We start from the raw sequence: 23829 nt of genomic DNA, 5'->3' as shown, positions 1-23829 counted from the left end.
ACCACAACAAAACCATTTTAAGAAAAATACTGGGGGGGCGGGGGGAGCTGGGGTTGTGACTCAGTGGTAGAGTGCTTGCTTAGCATGTGTGAAGCTTTGGGTTTGATTTTCAGCACTGCATATATATAAATGAAATAAAGGTCCATTGACAACTAAAAAACTTAAAAAAACAAAACAAAACTCAAAGTCAACCAAACTGCCTAGGGAGCTTGGTCCTAGAACTTGCACTTGACCCTGTGATTTTACCACTTCTTAAAGGGATATGATATATCTCTTTAAATTTCCAGGGGGTATGGAGTGTTTCCAAAAGTGAAGTAGAGAAGTCTGTAATCATGTAAGCATTACTTATTTAGCCATTGCAAATTAAGATGATCAGATATCGCTATAAAATGGGAATTATGAGTTTTAAGATTTTATACTAACATGCCCATACATTTTCTTTTCCTCCCTTGTTCTCTTTCTCCCTCTTTCTTCCTCTCCCTCTTTCTTCCTCTCCCTCTTTCTCTCTCTCATTTTATTTCAATTTTGGCAAAGAGTGGAATTCTACTTTCTTTTGAATTCTGATGTCACCAAAATAAAAAATGTGGAGCAAGACCAGTGGCGTGCCACAAGGCCCTGTGGTTCATGCCTGTTTCCCTGCTACATGAACATGTGATCCTGCTTCTTGGGCTGAGGCAGGAGGATCCAAATTCAAGGTCAGCATCTGAAATTCAGTGAGACCCTGTCTCAAAATAAAAATTAAAAGGGCTAGGGATGTAGCTCAGAGGCAGAACACTTTGGTTTCAATCATCAGTCACACACACATAGACACACACACTAGCAGGGTACCTGAAAATGCTCTCCAGAATACTACTTAAAAAAAAAAAAAATCCACAGTGGAGATTTATATATGATATCAAAATGTTGAAACCAACACAAATACTCAACAATAAGGAAGGATAAATTGCAGTATATTCATGCAACAGAATACTATATGACAGATGAACAAATTACAGACATGAGGAACAATGTGGATGTATCTCATTGGCTTCATCTTGACCAAAATCCACTGGACACAAGAAAGTACATATGTAGTTTATGGTTCCATTTATATGAAGTTCAAAGTCAGGCAAAGTGTTTACCAGGGAGGGATTATTGATTGGGAAGGGGCATCAGAGAGACTTCTGAGTACTAAAAATAGCCTAGATTTTTATTTGAGTGAAGTACCTCACTATGTAAAAAATTTGTGAGGGTTGGGAATATAGGCTTCAAGGTAGTTCACCCAAGCAAGAGACACTGGGTTTGATCCCTAGCACCACTACCATTTCAAAAATGCATGGGTCTATTTTATTTTTAGTAATAAAATTAAAAGAAAATTCACAGTGGGGAGGGAAGGGAGACAAAGAAGACAGTGCACAGTGGCATACACCTATCATCTCAAATACTCCTAGCCACTGGGAAGGCAGAGGCAAGATGATTGCAAATTGGAGGTCACCCTGGGAAAGGCAAGGCCCCATCTCAAAATAAAAGTGAAAAGGGTGGGATGTAGTGAAGTAGTAGAGCACCCTTAGGTTCAAACACCAGTAATGAAAAAGAAATTAGAAAGCCACCACCAAAACACTAATAGATTCGACAGAAGTGATGGTGTCATTTTAAAAATTCTCTCTCACCCAGGAGTTGAAAGACCAATCTATTTTCTTTTATTGTTTATTTATTTTTATTTATTTATTTATTTATTTTGTGGTGTTGGGGATTGAACCCAGGGCCTTGTACATGCAAGTCAGGCACTCTACCAAATGAGCTATATCCCCAGCCCTTATTTATTCTTTTTCAATAGACATGGGAAATGGCAAGAGGAGGGATTAAATGACTATAAAGAGTCCAAAAAATCTAGCAGGTTTTGAGGACTATCGTTACAGCTGGAGTTTTCTGATTATGGATATCTTTATCTGCTCTAAGGTTGCAGCCATCTGCAATTACTCTGATTTTATTTTGAAGGATATTCTTGCAGAATGACCAGGAGGATGAAGAGGAAAATTGTTTGGGTTTCAGGTAGAGAACTGAAAATGTGGCTTTTCAATACTGTTCAGCAGAAAGAAAAAGACAGAAAGATTGTCTGAGTGGTATGTGATGTGTGTGTCTGTGTGTCTGTGTGTCTGTGTGTTTGTGCACGCGCGTGTGTGCCCGTGTATAGTGGTAGTGGTGGTGTTAGGCTTTCCTTTGTGTTCTCTGGGCAAAACTAAAGGTCTTGGAAGTTAGGAGCAGAAAAGTAAGAAACCTCAGTATTTATTTATAGTGAAATACTTTTGAAATAATTTATTTATATTTTGCAGTGCTAGGGATCTGATCAAGGGCCTTGCACATGCTAGGCAAGTGCTCTACCACTGAGCTACACCCACAGCCCCATCTGTGCCTTTTAAAAAAATTTTCCCCACGCATTTTGACAAAAATAAATTCTTATCTTCTTACCTAGTTTTCTTTTTTTAATCTATTTTTCCAGGCTTTTTCAGCATGTTCTCCCTCTGTAAGTCCCCAGCCCTTAGGAGGTCATTTTGAATAGCAGATGATCACTGGTGAAGAACTGTGTGGAAGGATGTCAACTGGGCCCTGGAGATCATGCCCTGGCATTGCTTCCTCATGCCTGAATTTCTAACAGCTAGGTTGCTGCCTTGTTTAACCACCCAAAGTATCGCCAATTAGAACCTGAATATCTTCATGAAATTGATTAGAAATCTTGGATTAAAATTAACGCAGACAACTATGGCCAATGCTAATCCCCAGCATTAATTTAGATAAATGTATATGCAAGGAGGAGAATGAAAAATTGAGGACTTACATATGTGTTTGTTGTTTTATAAACATAACTGCACTTAACTCTCATGACATCTCTGTAAGGTAAAAACTAGCATCTCCATTTTTTCCATTTTACATGTTGAAATCTCTCTCACTATTTTTTTTTTTTTAACTGGAAATTGAACTCAGAGGCACTCTAACATAGTACCATCCTTTTTATTCTTTGAGACAGCTCTCACTAAGTTGCCACATCCTGCCTCAGCCTCCCAAATAGCTAGGATTATAGGTGTGCACCACCACACCTAACCACAATTTGATATTTCTGATTATAAGGAACAAAGGTACTAATATGCACGACAGGGTTCAAGCTCAGATCCATCTAACTCCAAAATCACTTTTTTTCTAACTGTTACTCAGGCAAGATGCTTACTTTTAATTCTCAGAGCTAAGATGCTCTTATATACAGTAAATTAAATCAACTGAAATAATAATCTCCTTGAGGCCGAGGCTGATTACTTCTTTTTGTGTGGCATAAAACATGCCTGGATGTGTAAGGGGCACATTTCCAAATAGATGCATATGATGCATATGTTGATTTTCTACATAAATCAAACACATACACCACCACCACCACCACCACCACCATCTCAAAGCATGTGTAAGCATCTACATCATTGTCATTATAGATTCAAATACTTGAAGAAAAGATAAAATTTACTCAAGATAATATTGTACAAAGCAAAGTCAGTACAAAGGATAGTTAAAATACCAAATGATAACATAACTCAAAAAATTAAAATGTTGGATACCGAATTACATTTGCTTGTCTTTAGCTTAAAGGCAAATTGGCTAATATTTCTGTTATTCCACAAATACCAAAAAGCAAGCATAAAGCCTTTCATGGCATAACTGACCCCAAACATGGAACCACTTCAAAGAACCTGCACATACAGGATGTTCTGCTTATACAAGATGAAACCTAAATGAGTGGACTAAAGTTCAACTATTAGAAAAATTACACTCTGATGGCCAGCTCTTTGCACCATAAAATCAAAAAGCTCACTGGAAACATTTCTTCCAGGATTTCTCTCTCATTTTATTTTAGTTTCTCATGTGAAAGAAAAACTCTGAACAAGATTCAAATTCTTAATGTCTTACTTTTAGATGAAAATTAGGCTGAAATTATTTTATTTATTTTTAAATTAAGTTATACCCTGTTACTGACATAACTATATCTGGACCTTTCTTGTTTATGATCCTTTGCAGTCAAAGCCATGAAGAATTCCAAGGTCCTACGCTTTGTTATTTTCTTCTTAGCATTAAGACTAATGCTGAGGCTTTCAGATTTTAAAGTTATATCATAGAATAAAAGTATTCCAATAAAAAAATAATAATTTCAGGTTTGTGGTGGTTTCATTTCTCCTTTAGAATTACCTCGGATGAGTTTGTTTGTGATCCTAAACCTACTTGCAGGCAATCAGTTAATCTCCATTAATTGCAAACACGTCTGATTAGGTTCAGGTTTGAGATTTTAAGGAAAAAAAAAAAAAAACCCAAAGGTTTTGTTTGCCTTACTTTGTTCATGGCAATTATTGCAGTAAATAGACATTCTTGTAATTTTAATAATGTGGACCTGTGCCCATTTTTTCCCCTTCCATTATTCCAAATTGTTCACTCTAACTGCTTGCTTCTTACTTTCGTAGTTATCCTTTCAATGTCTTTAAAAGTGGTCATTTCCTGTCAAAAGGAGTGACTATTCTGGCTCATTTTTTTGAGGGCAAACATCTTTTTCCCATTATTTTGGCTTATTTTTCAGAACAATCTCCAACTGATCCCTGCATACAATCCTTGGTCCACATTTTGGTTCACAAACCAATCTGGCTGTGCATGTAAAATGTCCTTCCTGTTCCTGCTTCTCCATTTTTAATGTTTTCCATTGTCTCAGCATTCTCTCAATTTTAGTTCACTTTTTTAAAAAAAAATTCCTTCATATGAACCTTTTTCTTTCTTTTCATTGGTAGCTAGTACCTTCTATTTTAAGGTCTTTAACTTCTTTCTTTTTTTCCCCCTGAATCTTCTACTAATATTAATTCATTAATACATTGAAGGTTACACTCCTGCATATGAAATTTCTGGGGTACATGGGGAGAGGTCTGTCTCTAGTTGCTCTGATCCCTGTATGACTGAAGAAATTGTTAACCAAAGATAAAATGGTAAAAAGAAATGTCCAAATGTTTACCTAATAGCATACACTTTGCTAAGTAACTATACCCTAGAAGGAATAGTAAATAAACAAAACTTACCCTGTAAGGAAGATTTCAGTAGGTGGCTTAGGATCTCTACCTCTTTATTTCAGCTCACTCCAACTCGGTTAACAATTATTGAAGCTTCCTGGGTCCAGGGGCTGTGGAGACCACAAATAGAAGATAAAGCAGGTCCCTCCCTCCTATGTTTTCATTCATTTGGATCAGTGAGGTGCTAGGGCTTTCAAACACCAAGCTTTATATAAGGTGCTTTTCTTGAAGGATGTTTAGTAACTGTTTTCCCCAGCCAGTGAGGATCTTGGGTTTCCCCCCTTTTTAAAGCTTCAGGTTGTTCTTCAACTCTTCTTTTTATGTTGGATAACCCTCAGGGGTTTATATCTGACTTCCATATTTAATGTATTTTAATTCAGCCTTATAATGACCTGTATTTATGCATGCATGAGCTCACCTTTCCCTGAGGACTCACACAGGTAGCAGAGATTAAGTTGGCATTCTTTACTACTTCCTGGCATTTACAAGTCTGACTTCATAAATACCTTTATTTATGCACTTGCGTTCAAACATTTTAGAGAGAGAGTGATTAAATAAATAAAACAAGGTCTTTTGGACTGATCTTTTTACAACACCATAACTAAAGTAGGTGGGTAACACACACATTCTGGCTTTTCCTCTTCTTCACATGACTCCTTGCCAACTTTTCTTTTTTTTTTTTTTGAGTGATCCCTTTAAAATCTTGCAAATTTTATATCACTTTCTGGTAACATGTACCATGCTCCTACCTTGACTATAGTGTTTTGTATATAGTCTGTCTACTCTATTGGCTCTAGACCAAAAAATAATTTTGCACTTGGGAAAAAGAGTATTTTCCTGTGTATTATTTTCTTCTTTTAGCAAGGAAAGCAGGAAGAATGTGGAAGAGAAGTAATACCCCCAAACAGAAATGAATGGAGCCTGATCCAACTGTAAGTGGCTCCTTCAAGGAGGTTATGGTCTGGAAGAATTCTTAACTGTAATGATATCAAATCCACCTCCTAACTTAAATAACTCAATAGCAAGAAAAGAAACTACCTAATCAAAAAGTAGATGAAGGACCTAGATAGAAATTTCTTAAAAGAAGACCTATAAACGAACAACAGATACAATGAAAAAGTATCCATCACCACTAATCCTCAGGAAAATGCAAATTAAAACCACAAATATACTACCTGACACCTGTTAGAACGGGTATTATCAAAAAGATGAAAGATAACACACGTTGGCAAGGATATGAAGAAAGGAAAACCCTTGTACACTGATGGTGGGAATGTAAATTAGCACAGCCGTTATGGAAAACAGTATGGAGGTTCCTCAACTGAAAATGAAATTATCTTATGATTTAGAAATGCCACTTCTGGGTATATGACCAAAATAATTAAAATCAGTAAGCAAGGGAATGTCTGCACTCCCATGTTCATTATCCACAAGAGCTAATATGGAACCAAATTCAGTGTTCATTTTCAAATAAATGTATAAAGAAAATGTGGTACACATGAGCAGTGAAATACTATTCAGCCTTAAAAAAGAAGGAAATCCTGTCATTTGTTACAGCATGGATGAACCTGGAGGACATCATACTAAGTGAAACAAGCCAGGCACACACAAGACAAATGCTGCATGATGTCACTTACATGTGGATGTATGTGGACATGTGGATGTCACTTTACATGTCAAACTCATAGAGGTAGAGAATGGTGGTCACCAAAGACAGGGGAGAGGACAGATGGGGAAGGGAACATTGTTGATCAAAGTGCAAAGTTTCAGTTAGAAGAAAGCTCTGGAGATCTATTGCATTGAATAGTGAATAAGTACCTGTATGTTTCAAAATTGCTAAAAGGTTATATTTAATATGTTTTCAGCACAGAAAAAAATGATTAATATGTGAGGTGATGAATTTAATTGACTTGACCATCTCACAATGTATATATATATATCACAATGACACATTATACCCTACAAACACATGCAACTATTATTTGCCAATTAAAAATAAAATCTCAAAAAAATTTAAATACCACCTTCTATTAACAACTTCTCAAATATCCTCCTCCAGCTGCAATCTCTTTCCTCATATAAATAACAGTCATCCTCTAATTTATTGTCATTTCTGTATTGTTTTATCTCCCCACCAAGATTCTGCTTCTCTTTATTCTTACCTATAGCACCTATCCTAGTCCTTTTTTTTCAGACTTTTGATAAATGTTTTCTAAATTGAAATAAACTTGATCTTACTCAGGATTCTTTTTCTAGTAGGCAGGAGAAAAGCTCATTTCAGTTGACATATTCAAATTTACACCACACCATTAAGGTATATAATGACAAACAAACAAACAAACAAAACAAAACAGAGAAAAGTCACATGGTTAGTTTTTAAATTCCAGCATTATTTTCTTCTTGAAAAAACTCAAAATGAACAGCTCTTAGTGCTTAACGGTGTAAGCTCTCACAGATGTGACAAACATGTTTTTGTGATCTTTAAATATTTTCTGGCTAACATGGATAATAATCAAGAGTAATTACAATACATTAAGTGCAACTTTGAACAAGTTTACAAAATAAAATATAGTTCACAAACTGGGCACAGTGGTGCATGCCTGTAATTCCAGATGATCGGGAGGCTGAGGCAGGAGGATTAAGAGTTCAAAGCCAGCCTCAGGAATGGTGAGGCACTAAGCAACTCAGTGAGACCCTGTCTCTAAATTAAATAGAAAATAAGGCTGAGGATGTGGCTCAGTGGTTGAGTGCCCCTGAGTTCAATCCATGGTACTTGCCAAAAAAGTGCCAAGAGCCCACATCCCCAGCCTGTAATTCCACCTACTTGGGAGGCTGAGGCAGCGGAATTGCAAATTGAAGGCCAACTTGTAGAACTCTTATCTGAAAATAAAAAATAAAAACGGCTGGGGATGTAACTCAGGGGTAGAACACCCCTGGGTTCAATTCTGTTTACCACAAAAAATAATAAATAGGAAAGTTCATCAATTAATTCATTAAAAGGGCTAGGGACGTAGCTCAGTGGTAGAGTGCTTGCCTAGCATGTGTGAGGCTCTGGGTTCTATCCCCAATGCAGGAGGGGGAAAAAAAAGCACAGAGGATCTGTGAATCATTGGATTGTACATCTCCACGTTATCCTACATTCATACCTGAAAGAAATCAAGACTATGCTGCCTTAATTGCTTTCATCTGTACAACAAAGAAGAACTAGTAATGGTACAGTGTTTCTCTGAACCTTACTTGTGAGTATGTTCTTGCCTATGCAAGGTGAGCTACCAAACCATCACCAGTGCAGCAAAGGAATGAAAGCACACGCCTGTCCTATTGGTAGGAGGCTGAGGAATCATACTGGTTTATGAAGAGAAGCAGGGTATTGTTAGTATGATTCCACTAAAACCCAAAATATCCTGGTATATCTGGGTCTTGTTATGAAGAATTACAACAAGATTCTTAACCTCTTGGAGTCAACTTAAATATTTTGATTTCTTCCTGTCACCGAGGTCTTCAATGTGTTTGTTTAAATGAATAATATGGAAAGCTGTATGCAATTTGCATATATTGAAATGCTATATATATATATATATATCTTCAGATAATTAACATAATGTTCTACCTGGTAAGTAAATATATAGCACAGATACATATGTAATTGGTTGTGAAAAAAATTTCTGATCATTTGGGATGACAAAATTTTGTAAACATTTCTGTTATTTAGATTCAAGGAGCAGAGGCCTATGTTTTCATTTTTTTTTTTTTTTCTCTTTGGAGGTGGCTGCTGACAATCCCAAACTGTTTACTGGGTCACCTTACAGCACTTCTCAAACTGAAAGGCAAAACTATTGCCATTTTAAATGGTCATTAAAATTGAGGGTGCAAATAATGAAGGAGGAAAATCACACCTGAGCCATCCTTCAGTTAGATTCTAAAGTACAAATAAAATGCTCCTTCAGCTGCAAGACAAAATGCCATTCCCTGATGAACTGTATGACTACCGCACCCTGTGCCTGGCTGAGGGCAGGCATAGTCTTCCTCTGGCCCAGGGCTGTGATAACTATGCAACAGATGGCTCTCCACTTCTAAAAAAGGGGGGAGAGCACCATCAAGGAAGCAAAATAAGGTACTGGACATGCAGGCCAGGACTTACTATATTTGGACACAGGTGGAGATGGAAATCCTCCACTGTCCATGAGTCTTAGCCACAGAGACTCTGGCTAAGCAAGTTTGTATAATAGGCACTTGTGTTTTGAATCTCCTGCTCCTGATCACTGTGTTCAAGGTAAAGGCAATCTAAAGCATAAGACTGCATTATTTAAGCCCAGACAGGCCTGGGATTGAGTCCTGATGTTGCTACTTATTGTGTTTCTTATATAACCACACACATATCCATAACCACACACACATCCATAACGTCTAACTCTCAGTTCCCCAATGTGTAAAATTGGATAGTCATTATGCCTGTTTCCTAGGGCACTTGCAGTGCAGGTTGGATGACATGGTATACGTAAATTAAGGACCAAGCAGAATGCCTGCCATGCTCAGTGGATGTTAGCTAAACACAGTGAAACATCAACTGCTCTGTCTCTCCTATCTGGAAGGTGACAGGCTTGAGAAACACCTCTGTGGCCCGGGTCACCAGATAGACTGTATCCCTCTGAGCGAGGGCTGCTGAGCATCCCCTGTCATCTTGTTGTTGAGATCACCTTCATGCTTTCCATCCTTGCCATAGCCAGAGATTGCTAAAGACATTCCTTCATTCAACTCAGGTGTAATAAGTGCCACCTCCACATTAAGTGGGCAATGCTGTGTTGGGAGTACATGGGTGAACACTTTACACAGAAAATTGAAGACAGTTAATAAATAAGATAAAAATACAAATGCAATAACTGTCACTTGTCACTTTTTTAAAAAGGGACTAAAAAACAAAACAAACAAACAAAAAAAAACAGTCCCGGGATTGATTTCACTTTAGGTAAGTTGTCAAGGGAAGACCTCTGTGAAGGAAAATTTAAGTCAAGATTACAAAAAGCAGAACTTCTTCCCACACCTTGTGGTCTTTTTCTGCAGATCTTTTGATAATCGCCAGCCTGATATCCTATAACTGCCGAATAGCTACTGGCTGTCACCCTCACCCTCCAGGTAATATCAAGAGGCAAACTGACAAACTGTTTCCTGCCTCCAGGGAAGGCAGGGCCAGGGTCAGAGCTGTAGCCACTGGGAAGTCCACAACAATTACACAGTTTGTCACTACAGAAGGCCACCAGGAAAGCCAAGTGCTCTGGCAGGAAGGAGGCCGTCATCACCCTCCTATGAGGAAGGAGTACTTTTTTTTTCTACTTCACAAAGGTAGAACTAATCAGTAGCCCTAGGTACACGCAGAAATCAGGGAAAGGTTTTCCAAAGTAGTCTTGCACAAGGAACTTCTGGTGCCCTTCTGGAAGAACTTAACTCCTGAGTATAGGAGATGTATGGAACCCACATAACCTGCACCGAGATGCAGAGTCCACTCATTAGAGGTCAGGCATGCTTCCTCCTCTTGACATCTGAGGGATGAGGATCTGTGCTGTCTTTCTCACTGAGTGGAGCAGGGGGGCTCTGACCTGCCAGAGCAGGGGTAGCTGAGTTCCCACTGCCCATGTCTTCACACAAACCCTCAGTTCTTCCAGCAAGTCCTGCTGCAAGGGGTCTGTCTAATAGTGCCGGTCCCCATAGCTATGACTAATGATCCTTCTCAGGTTCTCAAAATGAATAGTTCTTGTTGGATTTGGAATGATTCTCCCTCATACAAGAGCAGAATCATTCTTCCTGATTACCAAAAGCCAGGCACAAAGGATCCTTTTTGGGTTGAAGTAATCTGTGGGAGTGATGAAAGAACAAATAGGGAAGAAATGTAAAAGAATATGAGCTCAAAGCAAGAGAATGTAAGCTCATGTTTGCATACTCAGAGTAGTATCTAATTAAGAGATTTCAAGGAGTAGAGGAAAAGTTTTTATAGAGAATTGCATTAAATGAGTTTCAATCAGTTCAACCAAAAAAAAAAAAAAATCCACATGTAACATTCTCTTGGCTAGCTTTCTTACATATTAAAACCTAGAATTATGCAGATAAATTCTCAGGCTAAGACATGTTTTGGCCTAATTAAAAAACACCTCAGACTAGCAAGCAAGCCTGTGTGATTTTAAAGATAGCACTTATCCTTAAGGCAAGAACTAGTAGAACTGGCTAGACTTGATTTCTGTCAAGGTTTTCTTGGAGGGAAACAAAAAAGGTAAAGAAGAAAAAGGTATGAGTCTTTTAGAGAACTGAAATGACAGAAAGCTGAGCTATACATCAACCGTACACAAATTTAATGTGAATTAATTTAAATGCATTAGTTAAGCACAATACAGTTCTTCTACCACCTTAGGAGGCTGCACAAATTATAACTCTAGTTAGTAAGTTTCACAATTTCAAATTGTTCACAGGCCCAATCCAGAAATCCTGGTTTCCTGACATGCCAGTTTATGTATAGTAATTTCAGGGGGTGTTGTAAAAGTTTCAAAATAAAATTAATATTGCCAGGCATGGTAGTGCATGCTTGTAATCCCAACAATTTGGGAGGCTGAGAAAGGAGGATGGAAAGTTCAAGGGCAGCCTCAAGAACTTAGTGAGACCTTGTCTAAAAATAAATAAATAAAAAGGGCTGGGGATGTACTTCAGTGCTAAAGAGCCCCTGGATTAGATTCCTAGTACCCATAAATAAATAAATAATCAAATAAATAAATAAACTAATATTGATTTTTATGAATCTTAAAAATAAATAAATATTAAACAGATCTTATGGGGAACAGTGAGGTTACTCTAAAAAGTTTGATCAATTCTACTATAAATACCATATTTTTTTCCCCTTGGCCATCACTGAAATCTCTTTTAAAGAGTCCTATGAAGAAACAAAGGCTTTGTAAAGAGAGAATAAAATTTAAAAATTTGCAATCATTAAAAATATTCATTGGGCTGGGGTTGTGGCTCAGTGGTAGAATGCTCACCTAGCATATTGGAGGACCTGGATTCGATCCTCAGCACCACATAAAAATAAATAAATAAAATAAAGATATTGCATCAAACTAAAAAAATAAATAAATATTTTTTTAAAATATTCTTTGTTATAAATATTTCAGGGCCACAATCTCCCTTCTGATCCCCTTTACTTTCCATCCTTAACTGTCCATCATGAAATCAAATTTATGCTGATTTGCCAAATAAATATTTCTCTGGATATTTTCTTTCAGAACATTTCGAAAGACAGCAGTCACTTGAACTCTAAATAACCGGGAATATGCAGTAAACCCTGCAGTGATAGATTTAGAAATGCATCTCACACGGCCTTTCTACCTTAATGCTCCCATACGATTGAGTGCTAGTGACAGATACATTGGTTAGGTTTGACATCATTCTTTGAAAGTATCTCATTCCTGAACTTATTAGAACTCTGGGTTGTAGCTCAGTAGAAGAAAACTTTCCTAGCATGAACTAAGTTATGGGTTCAATCCTCAACATGACCAAAAAAGAAAAAAATAAAAATAAAAAATAAAGTCTGGGTAAAGGTGAAAATGATGACCACATGTATGATTCATGCATTCATTCATTCATATGAGACATATTTACAATTAACCGATAGTTCTTGGTACTTGGAATAAAACAACAAACAAAAACAATCAATATTATTAATCAACTCAACATAATTGACATACATAGAGAGCTGTATCCAGAAACAGCAAAATTTACATGTTCTTCAGTGTAAAAGACTCAAGAAGATAGACCAGGAATTAAAAATAAAATCTATCCCTGGCTACAATGGAAGAAAATGATGGGGCTCAGGACATATTACTCTAAGATATGGCATCTGTGCATTACAGAAAATCTCATAAGAAGGAAGGTCTGGCTTATCTTCTCTTGACCCTCCTTCTCTGAAGCAGGTCAGATGCAGGTCAGACACAGGTCCTCAGAACTCCATTCCATCCATGCTCCCTCCTTTGCTAAGTTTTCCCATTTTGTTAACATTAGATCATACCCTTTTATCTAATCTTACCTCCCATGACTATCTATTTCTTATCAAACCTAAGCATAAAATACATTGCTCTCCCTGTTTCTTTGGGTCTTCATTTCCTTATGAAGAAAATTATATTAAATAAATTTATTTTTTTTCTCTTATTAAACTGTCTTTCATTAAAGGGGACTCATTTCATGACAGGCAAGGAAAAAGAAATCTTTGCTCCCCTACGGAAATAAGAAACCACTAATTTCCTAGATGTATGGAGAATCCTCAAATATTTGGATTAAGCAACATACTTCTAAATAGCATGACAAAAAGAAAAAAATTTGAAGTGAATAAAAAATTAAAACAAGCCACAGCAAAATTTAGGGAATGCAGCTAAAACAGTGTTTCGTGACAGATTTATACATAACACTGAATGCTTATATTAGAAGAGAAGAAAGGGAGCCAGGTGCAGTGATACATGTCTATAACCCCAGAGGCTCTGGAGGCTGAAGAAGGAGGATCGAGAGTTCAAAGCAGGCCTCAGGAACTTAGTGAGGCCCTAACCAACTCAGCAAGACCTTGTCTCTAAATAAAATATTAAAAGTGCTGGGGATGTGGTTCAGTAGTTTAACACCCCTGGGTTTAACCCTTGGTACCAAAAAAAAAAAAAAAAAAAGGGTTTAATATGAATGATCTAAACTTTCATGATAAGCAACCAAAAGAACAAATTAAGCCCATGGTAATCAAAAAGAAGAGAATGGATAATAAGTAGAAGCCAATAGATTAGAAAATGGACAGTAGAGAGATATTGCTATATTGTGTGTGCGTACATATATGGAACAATAAATGCCATCATTATGTACAACTATAATACATCAATTTAAAAATATGAAAAAAAAGAAAGAATGAAAATGCATAATAGCCAGGCATGGTGGCCCACATTACTCAGGAGGATAACAAGTTCAAGGTCAGCTAGGAAATGAAGCAAGACCCTGTCTTAAAACAAACAAACAAACAAAAATAAATAAATATATATATATATATATAATTTAATATGTAAATATATAAATAAATTTTAGGTCAGTGGTAGAATGCCCCTGGGTTCAATCTCCAGTTACACACACACAAAGGGCAACACAAACAACAACAAAATCTGAAAAAATATAAGCTACATGAATGACAAAAATCCAGACTAATCAAGGGTGCAATTTTTTTCAACATATTGCTAAATCAATTTCAGACTTGCTAAGAAAATCTATCACTTCTTTTGAAAGGAAGTTTCAAAAGCATCAGCGTATTCATATTTAAACTAGAAGTAATAGTTACTAAGGAAAACACAATGGGACAAACAGAGAAGAATTTTAAAAGTTGAAAGGTTTTATTTATGGATATAAAGCATTTAAGAAGAAAAGTTATTGTTCGGAAGTCAGAAAAGGAAGACTTGTGTAATCAAGGGGGACAAAAAACTTTATCTCCTGATCAGCAGGCAGAAAAGTCTAACCAGATGGACAGGCCTCTGTGGAAAGCCTTAGTGTTGAATCTGTGGCTGCCAAGTAGTATCAGCCATTTCCAAAAATTAGGTTCTATAGTATATGAATTTATTATCTAGAGAGCTGACATTAATTAAGTCTTGGTGTCTGCAACAAGCCTTATTTTCCAAGCAGACTCCCCAGCTGCTGTGGAACACACTGCCAGCCACCAAGTTCACATTCAAGAGGCCTTTTTTCCACTTAAGGCTGAGGGCTGCATCCCTCTTTTTGGCAGTTAGACCTTCAACTCTCTGGGGAATGAAGATTCCCTGCAGATTTGCCACAATGATCTTAATTTGCCTTGCACTACATTATTTCTGCCTGGAACTCCCCTGCTGATCCAGTGGTTAGTTCTGCTCTCTCCTGTCTGATGAAGTTATTGTAAAATAAGATATAAAAAAATCTAAAAGCCCAGTAGGTTAACTTAGGAAATTTCATTTTCTACTTAAATGCAGGTATCCTTTTAATGTAGATCCAAAACTGTTCCTTCTATTTCTTTAACTTGTTAAAAGAAAGCACTATGTACCAGATGATTTTTCATACCAAATGATTTTGATGGATGTTCATTCCTGAAGTAATGGCTGCCTTAAATATTTAAGGGCAAAAAGACTCTGAGATGATCTGACCTTGAGAGAATGCTGTTCAAGCCTAATGAAAATTAGCACATTCTTGAGAATGCGGTGGGGCATACAAAGAAAGGAGAGATCCCAATGAAATGAAATGTTTTCCCCAGCAGTTTGTGAAGAGAGTGAAGATTCTGAGAAACCCACTGTTAAAACTCAGTTTCCAGGGATGGGCTCAGGGGTAGAGTGCTGGCTGCTGAGAAACCTACTGAGGTAAAGCAAGCATTTACCCCATGCGAATATCACCCACTGTGTGCATCAGTGAAAAAAATTGATCTACATCTATTTAGAATATAAGGTTCACTTCCCCCTAATAGAAGCAAGGCTTCTTCACCCTTGGCACAGTTTCCAGTTTGCTGCCTCCTCCCAGTTCCTCCATGTGGTTGGATTCAGATATCTACCTTACAAAACCGACTCCTCGTGACCATGTCTCTATGGCATAGCTGAGTAACCTACTTGACTCACTCTCCTGACCCCTGTAGACCAAATGAACTGTGTAGATATGCCACAGTGACTACCTCTCAGCCACAGTGTGATTCCACGGAACTTGTATCTACTTGTTCTAAACACACCAGTTATAGCCCCTGAAGGAAATTTTTGCTTGGGTAATATCCTGGATCCCCCAAAAGGCTTTGGCTCACAGATGCCTTTCTTTCTCTTCTCTTGCTTTCCACTTACTGGTTGAGTGCACAAGCCTGGGGCCACTAAGTCCTACCAACTGGCCCTGCTAAGTGTGATGCATCCTCTGTCCGGGGTCTGTAATACACCCCTTTTGTGATTTTATGCATTTTGTTGAGTTGCCTCCTTCAGGTCTCACCTCACTGACACACCTGAATCTAACTTCTCTCCAGGTTGGGACTCTCCTGGGATAGTGGTTATCTTGGTGGGAGTAAATAGGACAGAGGTCAGATGAGAGCCAAAGGATGCCCGCATAAATAAGCTCCCTTGGTCAGGATCACCTGTCACAGGTAAGATACTCAGTCATTAGCTCATCCACCACATTAAAGAAGCATCCCTTGGAAAGTACACTGTAAATATCCATGACCACCTACTGCCCAGGACCCCATTAGGGCATGCTGACAGGCACCTCAAGACCAAATTAGAAATGTATCAATTCATTTATTACAATCCAGAATTGATATAAAAGTACTGAAATTTACTTAAAACACGAGAATGGACTAATTGATTTTCTTATATTTACTTATATTCTACAATATTCTGAGTGTGAAATGAGAAGCTACATTATAGCCAGGGGACCCTAGAATTGTTTACAATCTTGGGGCACAACCCAGCAAGCATTAACACCATGCAAACATTGCCCCTGTATGCAACAGCAAAAAGAAATGAGAAGTCCCCTGATAAGGAAATGGTACAATTGCAAAATTTAAAAAGGTTTTTATTTTTATTTTTGCAGTATTGGGGATTGAACCCTGGGCTTCATGCAGTCTAGGCAAGCAGTCTACCACTAAGCTATATCCCAAACCACTTAAGTTTTATTTTGAGACAAGGTATCACTACATTGCACAGGTTGGCCTTGAACTTGAGATCCTCCTGCTTCAGTCTCCTAAATAGTGGGATTATAGTCATGTTTCAAGGCTCCTGGCTTCAACTGTTCTGTTTCACAAAAGATTTCCCAGGACCCAAGAAAAAGTATGACACTTTCCAAGATTTAATAGGGAGACAAGACACTTGGTTAAATTAGAATCATGACTTGAATTTTAATTCAAAAGAATGATTTTCCTAGGTTTAAAGGAAGCAGGTTATCATTTGTCCAGAAAGATATTCTCATGGATTCAATTAATCAAAGATGAATGAAGTCTCAGGACTCATATCTCCATGCTTCCTTTTGTCCTGTTCCCAGCACATTCAACCTCAGGCAGCTTGACAAATAAGGTCAGAACTTGAACTTGCACACACTGATCATTAATTCCTCTGAAAGAAAATCACTAATTAAGTGGAAATGTCTCCACAGTTTCCACTTGGTTGAAAACAGGGAGTTTGGGTTTCTGACATAAAAAAGAAACCTAACAGCAAATACCATTGAAAACTTTCCTACTTTCTTTGGAAGAAATTGCTTAGACATATCTTATGCACTTTTTTACTTACATATATTTCTTATTTTCTTTTTGTGCTTTTCCCCTTCTTTACTGTCAACTACCAGGCTTGGTCTTTGTGCTTTTAGGTTTCTGTACCAGGACAGTGAACTCCTATCTGAACAGGTCTCATTCGTGGAATATTAATATAATTTGATTAATGTTTGATAGTTAGAGAACTTATGCTGCACCTTGGCAGAGGTAGAGATTCTGTTTTAGATCAGAGATTGTCTAGCTTTTTTTGCAAAGGGCCAGATGGTAAATATTTGGGTTTTGCTGACCATATGGTCTCTGTGGCACCTATTCAACTCTGCCCTAACAGTTCAGAAGCAGTCCTAGATGATGCATAAATGAAAGTGTAGCTATGTTCCAAGAAAACTTTAGGTATACCACAAATTCTAGTTTCATATCATTTCGCATGTCATGTTTTTTTTTTGTTGTTGTTGTTGTTGTTTTGCAGTTTTGTAACCATTAAATAGCGGAAAATAGTCTTAGTTTGCAAACTTTAAAAAAAAAAAAGAACCAAATTTAGCATCCTTGGCCTCTGACTTCGAATCAGATTAATCCACACTCCACCCCTATAATTGCTGTAAAATGACAAGTGAAAAATTCCCTAAACTAAGTGTAAAAAATTAAGCAGTAATTTGGACCTACTCATATATTGTACTGTTTGGATCCCCCCTCAGGAAATTCCAGGAGATTGCTTGAATCTGGCTTTTCAAAGTTTCCCGTAAAGTACTAAATGGGAGAACCAGAGGGTTGTATGGGAGGGCAGAGCTGGCAAGAATCTGTCCTGCCCCATGTATATAATTTCCTTCAAGTTCTCTGTTTCATCTTAAAATAGTTTGTGAGTTTATCATTTTACTTCATAATATTTTCCCCCAAAATTTTCTAATAAAGGTAAAGCTCTAAAAGGCATGACAATTTGTACAGAACCCTGTTCCTACAAGATCATGGTACTCTATTTAATCTGAAATGCCAAAGAGGCAAGGTTAGAGACTACCATAAAACGTTAGATAAGAATTTAACTGCAGAATCCTATGTAGTTAAGCAACTTCTTCCAGGAATAATCGTTCTAAAAGAGCACTTTGTTCATTTATGCTTTTCTGTAAAAAATTAATAAAGCTCTTAATGTATAGAAGCAATGACTTCAGAACAAAAATATAGCTGGATCAAATGTCCTGTCATGGAATCTTCCACACGTAATCCCAAGGGGACAGCAGAGAGCTAAGAGCAAAGAACAATTTCTTTTATAGTTCCAATTCTTACCAAATATGTGCATATTTAAATTACAAAATAGCTCCAATTGTTTTTGACTTTACAATTCTTTCTTTCAGCTTTGCTATCTGATGTGTCTTCTACAGGCTTAGCAAGATTTACTAGTTGATACATTTCTATTGTTTTTTTTCTCCCAAGACACTTAATGCTTTCAAAAGTTCAAATCAGTAACTTAAACCAGTTTTGGTTTACTTCCAAAAGATTCTTTTCTCATTCTTTTAATGCAAACACTTGATATGTTCTTTTAAGAATGTAACCCAAAATTGTACCCTAAAGCTCACAATAGTCTCATAGGCTGGTGCGTTACTATGGCAACCCCTGGGCTAGCTTCTGAAAAACAGTAACAAGGGTTTCTTTCCATCCTGTTTCTGTCATTGTGTTAACACAGCCCCATCCTGCCCTTTGGATCCCAAGATGAGGAAGGTCATTGCTAATTCTGCTTCAACTTGCTTTTTTTCTTTTTTAAGAAGTGAGACTAGGAAAAGAGGTTATCCTCTCTCTTGGAAATGATTGCAATCAAGGAAAGAAATATCACCCAAATCCTGGAGACAGAATTTTGCTTTAGGAGGCAGTTTTGATTTGGCTTTTGAACTTTTCTACTACATATTTTTTTAATATGTTGGATGGACGAAGATACCCCACCTTCTTTTATCAAAAGAAGCCAACAGGGCTGGGGATATAGCTCAGTTGGTAGAATGCCTGCCTCACATGCACAAGGTCCTGTGTTTAATCCCCAGGACTGGGGTAGGGGCGAGGGGGGGGGCATTGCAGTTGTAACCTTACAAGAATTTGGAATCTAACTAAATACAGTATTTTCCCACTTGCCTTTTGTGGCTAGGGCAAGGCAAGCACTAGTTCTAGCAGAGGTACAAAGACTGCTTTGGCTGGTCACCATAACACAGAGCTTGTGCCTTTCAGAGGGTGAATTCTGGTTCCTTCAGATTTAATCTTTCTATTCCCTTCAACCCAAAGCAACTGCTTTTCCTTTTAGCAACTGCTCATAAGACACCATCCCACTTGAGTGTCTAAAGTCGGAGAAGGGATTTGGATGTAGCTCAATCATAGAGTATTTGTCTAGAATGTGCAAGGTCCTGTGTTCAATCCCCTGCACTGTAAATAAATAAACAAATGAATCTAGGAAGAACAGAGAGAAATAATGCTGGCCTGGCAGGTACCCAAACCTCGCTTCACCCTGAACTTTTGCTCTGAAGGCACGACCTTTGATATTAGGTTTCCTGTTCTAGGGCCTTCTTTGACATCTGAGAACTCTTGATCTTCTACACAATTCCAGAGTACCTTATGTGTAAACACCACTGTTTCCATTGGTTTTATTTGTATATATATATAAGCCAGAGTTTCAGAGAAAAGCAAAACAATGCTCTCTCTCTCTTTCCCTGTGTTCCAACTCTTCAGTTTGTACATCTAGAAAAATCAGAAGCTGAGCGTGGTGGCACATTCCTGTAATCCCAGTTGACTGGGGAGGCTGAGGCAGGAGGATTTGCAAACTGAGGTCAGCCTCAGCAATTTAGCAAGACCCTTGGCAACTTAGCAAGACCCTATCTCAAAATAAAAAATAAAAAGGACTGGGGATGTGGCTGAGTGGTAAAGTGCCACTGGGTTTAAATCCTCAGTACCAACCACCCCCAACAAAACAAAACAAACAACAACAAATAGAAACATCAGGTACTCAAACAAGGCATTTGGCCAAAAAAGATGGTAAGCCAGAAATAACTCATCTCTGGGTCAGGTTTTAGCCTTAAATTTATTATTATCATAAGAAAAAAAAGGAAAGGAATGCTAACATTGTCTCCTTTGGAAGACTTTTAGAATCAACTACCCAATACTAGAAGGCCCGAGAAGGCTGCAAGTATCTCATTTTGAAGGCATCTATGGTAGATTTTAAAATTTAGGCAAACCGGGCAAAATACCTGTTGGTCTGCTAGTCTTGCTGCTGCTGCAGGCAGGGAGCTTCTGACAAGGGCCTGAACACTGCAGCCCATTGTTGTCTTTCAGACCCTGCATATAATGTGTGCTGTGTCTGTGCCTCACCTCTCACACACCTAGCCCTTCAGTTGGGGGAACCGGCAATCTTTTGAGTTTCACAGCAAACAATAGGCTATTTACTTACAGCAAGTCATACTTCTCCTATTACACACAGCTCTATTTCTGTATGCTATTTCCTAAACTATGAACATTTCAGTGTTGACTTATGGGAACTGAGAAGTTCTCAGTTTGTGGGAATTAAAAAAAAGAGGAATATAGGAGGCTGGAAATACAAAACTTGAGTTGAAGAAGAGACAGCGTTAGCAAAAGGAAAGGAAGCTGAGAGGTAGTAATTCCTGGCCTCAGAGGTGCCTTTGGCTGGTTTCCTGAGAAAAGAGGCAACAGAGACTTGAGTGAAATAATCCAATGGCCTAAACTCTGTTTGAGGTTATCAAAAAGAGTACACAGCCAAAGGAAAGGAAATCAGCACTATACACAATAGCCAAGACAGACAAACAACCAAGCTATTGACAGATGAATGGATGAAGCAAAGGTGGTGTGCATACCTAATAATGGAATATTATCCAGTCTTAAAATCCTGTCATTACAGCATCATGGATGGTAATGGAGGATATTATGTTAAATGAAATAAGCCAGGCACAGAAAGACAAACACTGCATGTTCTCATTCATATTTGAAAGCTAAAAAATTGATCTCATAAAAGTGGAAAGTAAAATAGGTCAGCAAGGCTGGGAAAGGTGGCAGGGGAAGAAGGTAGAAAAAGAGCTTCTAAAATGCAGAAATGTAGTTACAGGGGAGGGTTAAGTTCTAGTCTTCTATGGCATAGTGGGGTAACTGTTATTAACAATAGTTTACCTCATATTTGAAAATAACTAGAAGGAAGGATTTTAGGCCTGGTAGCTAAGGAGATTGAGGCAGGAAGATTGCTCTTTGGAGGTCAGTCTTAGCAACTTAGGGAGACTCTATCTCAAAATAAAATAGCTGGTGGTGTTCAATCCTAGTGGTTCAGGAGGTGGCAGCAGAGGGATCATGATTTTAAAGCCAGCCTCAGCAACTTAGTGAGGCCCTAAGCAACTCAATGAGACCCCATCTCTAAATAAAATACAAGGGCTGGGGATATGACTCTAGTTAAGTGCCCCTGAGTTCAATCCCTGGTACCTAAATAAATAAATAAATAAATAAATAAATAAATAAATAAATAAGGCTGGGCATATAGCTCAGAAGTAGAGTGCCCCTAAATTCAATCTCTAGTACCTCAAAATAAAAATAAGGATTTTTGACTATTACTAGCACAAAGAAATGATAAATATTTGAGGTGGTAAATATGTTGATTAACTTGATTTGATCTTTAGTTTGATCTTTATCCATCATAAATTTGTATCAATACATCGACATTGTACCCCATGAATATGTACCATTATTATGTGGTTATTATTTATATTATTTTAAATTATTTTGAAAGAGAAAGAAAGAACAAATGAAAGAAAGAGAAAGACTACACCACCATGTGTATTAGAGAGGAATGACAAAACTCAGCTATACAGAGTAAGCAAAAAAAGATAACTCACAAACTTAATCTTTTAAATTGTTAAGGTTATTGTATTGTGAAACAGCTTGAGGATTGGGATCCATGCAGAAACGCCCACATCAACAAAAGAAAAACAAATCTCTTCAAGATTCACATCTTGTGTAATAAAATAATCTCATCGAAGCTCTGTAGAAATGAGACCCTGAATAGTTCTGAACAGAGAGTAAGGTAAATTGGAAAATTACCAGCATCCTTAATTACTGATGTTTCCCAGAAATTAGTTTTATTTAGCATGTTTATTTGGCTGCTTTCTTTCAGAAAATAGCACAATTATCATGCAGATTTCCATAAGGCTACTCCTGGTCTCCAGTTCCTGAATATTTTTCCTAAAGGTTTTAACCCTCTAAATTGTATATGTTCTGAGAGAGAAGTATTTGGAAATGTAAATGTGGGATGGACTACCTACACAGGGAAGCTGACCGGTGTTTCAAGTTGAAAGAGGATTTGCACCCACAGAGTTAATTCACACTTCAGCTCTTCCAGTAGCCAGGAGCCCAGCTTCTATCCCTGGGAGTGGACACCCCCCAGTACACTTCGAAGTTGGCATTGACCCCAAATGCTTACAGATGTGTCTGGGCCTGTAAGTAATTTTCTTTTATCTTTAAAATTGTACTCTTGCTATAGTTAATCTTAAGGTGTAACATCTTAAAAAAAAAAGAAAGAAAAAGAAACAAAACAACAACAAAGAGCACAGAGCAATTCTAGCATATAATATAAAATACTAATCAGAATTAGAGGTTTTTTTTACCTATTTTCCATGCTCATAATAATTCCCCAGTACCATTTAATAACCAGAACTTTGACTTTGTATCATATAATTTGTCTTTGAATTATCTTTTTTTTTTTTTTTTTGGTACTAGGGATTGAACTCAGGGGGACTTGACCACTGAGTCACATCCTCAGCCCTATTTTGTATTCTATTTAGAGACAGGGTCTCACTGAGTTGCTTAGCACCTCACCTTTGCTAAGGCAGGCTTTGAACTCCAGATCTTCCTGTCTCAGCTGGGTTTACAGATGTGTGCCACCATGCCTGGCATATTTGAATTATCTTTACCTCTTCAACCTGTAAAGCCAGCATCATGAAAACTGTACAGACTTTTAAAATGTTTTAACATGCGTGTTTTACCCCACATGGAAAGGTACTTGTATTTATTTTCATTATTCCTTGCCCCTACTAATTTCCCTTTATATTATTCACTTACTATTCATTCTACTTCATCATTTCATAAAAGTGTTTTTGCAATAGGAATCTATCCTTTCCTTTCTTTTTATTTTGTTTTTTTCTTTTTCTTGTGATACTAAGGATTGAAGCAAAGGCCTCATGCACGCTAGGCAAATGCTCTACCACTGAGCTACATCCCAGCCTTTTTTATTTTGTTTGGAGACAGGATCTCCCTAAAATGGGGGAGTCTGGTCTTGAATTTGTGATCTCTAGTACCTCAAAATAAAAATAAGGATGATTAATACCTGGGATGATTACAGATGTGCAACTACCACACCCAGCTTTGTATTGTTCCTTCTCAATGCTACATGTAGAGTAAGAAAATATCTAGTGGTCAGTTTGTGCCTTGATTCTTCTGAATATATTTCTATTTCTATTCTATTAATATTTTGGTATTAAGGATCAATTCTAAGAC

At 37.5% G+C, this 23829-nt stretch overlaps 1 protein-coding gene across 2 annotated transcripts in view; it reads right to left on the bottom strand.

Annotated features, from left to right (window-relative positions):
• Positions 1-23829, bottom strand: part of Slc39a10 (solute carrier family 39 member 10) — a 128737-nt gene that overhangs the window by 94876 nt on the left and 10032 nt on the right. The window contains exon 3 of one of the 2 annotated variants that reach the window (XM_021725751.3): positions 5076-5176. The exons of the other annotated variant lie outside the window; for it this stretch is intronic. The gene's annotated coding sequence lies outside the window, so the exon portion shown is untranslated. The remainder of the gene's footprint in view (positions 1-5075; positions 5177-23829) is intronic. 2 annotated transcript variants of the gene reach the window in all.

This window comes from Ictidomys tridecemlineatus, chromosome 7, assembly GCF_052094955.1.
Source record: "Ictidomys tridecemlineatus isolate mIctTri1 chromosome 7, mIctTri1.hap1, whole genome shotgun sequence".
Lineage (NCBI taxonomy): Eukaryota > Metazoa > Chordata > Mammalia > Rodentia > Sciuridae > Ictidomys > Ictidomys tridecemlineatus.
Note: the sequence above shows the minus strand (reverse complement) of the source record. Positions and strands in the feature narration are given on the sequence as shown.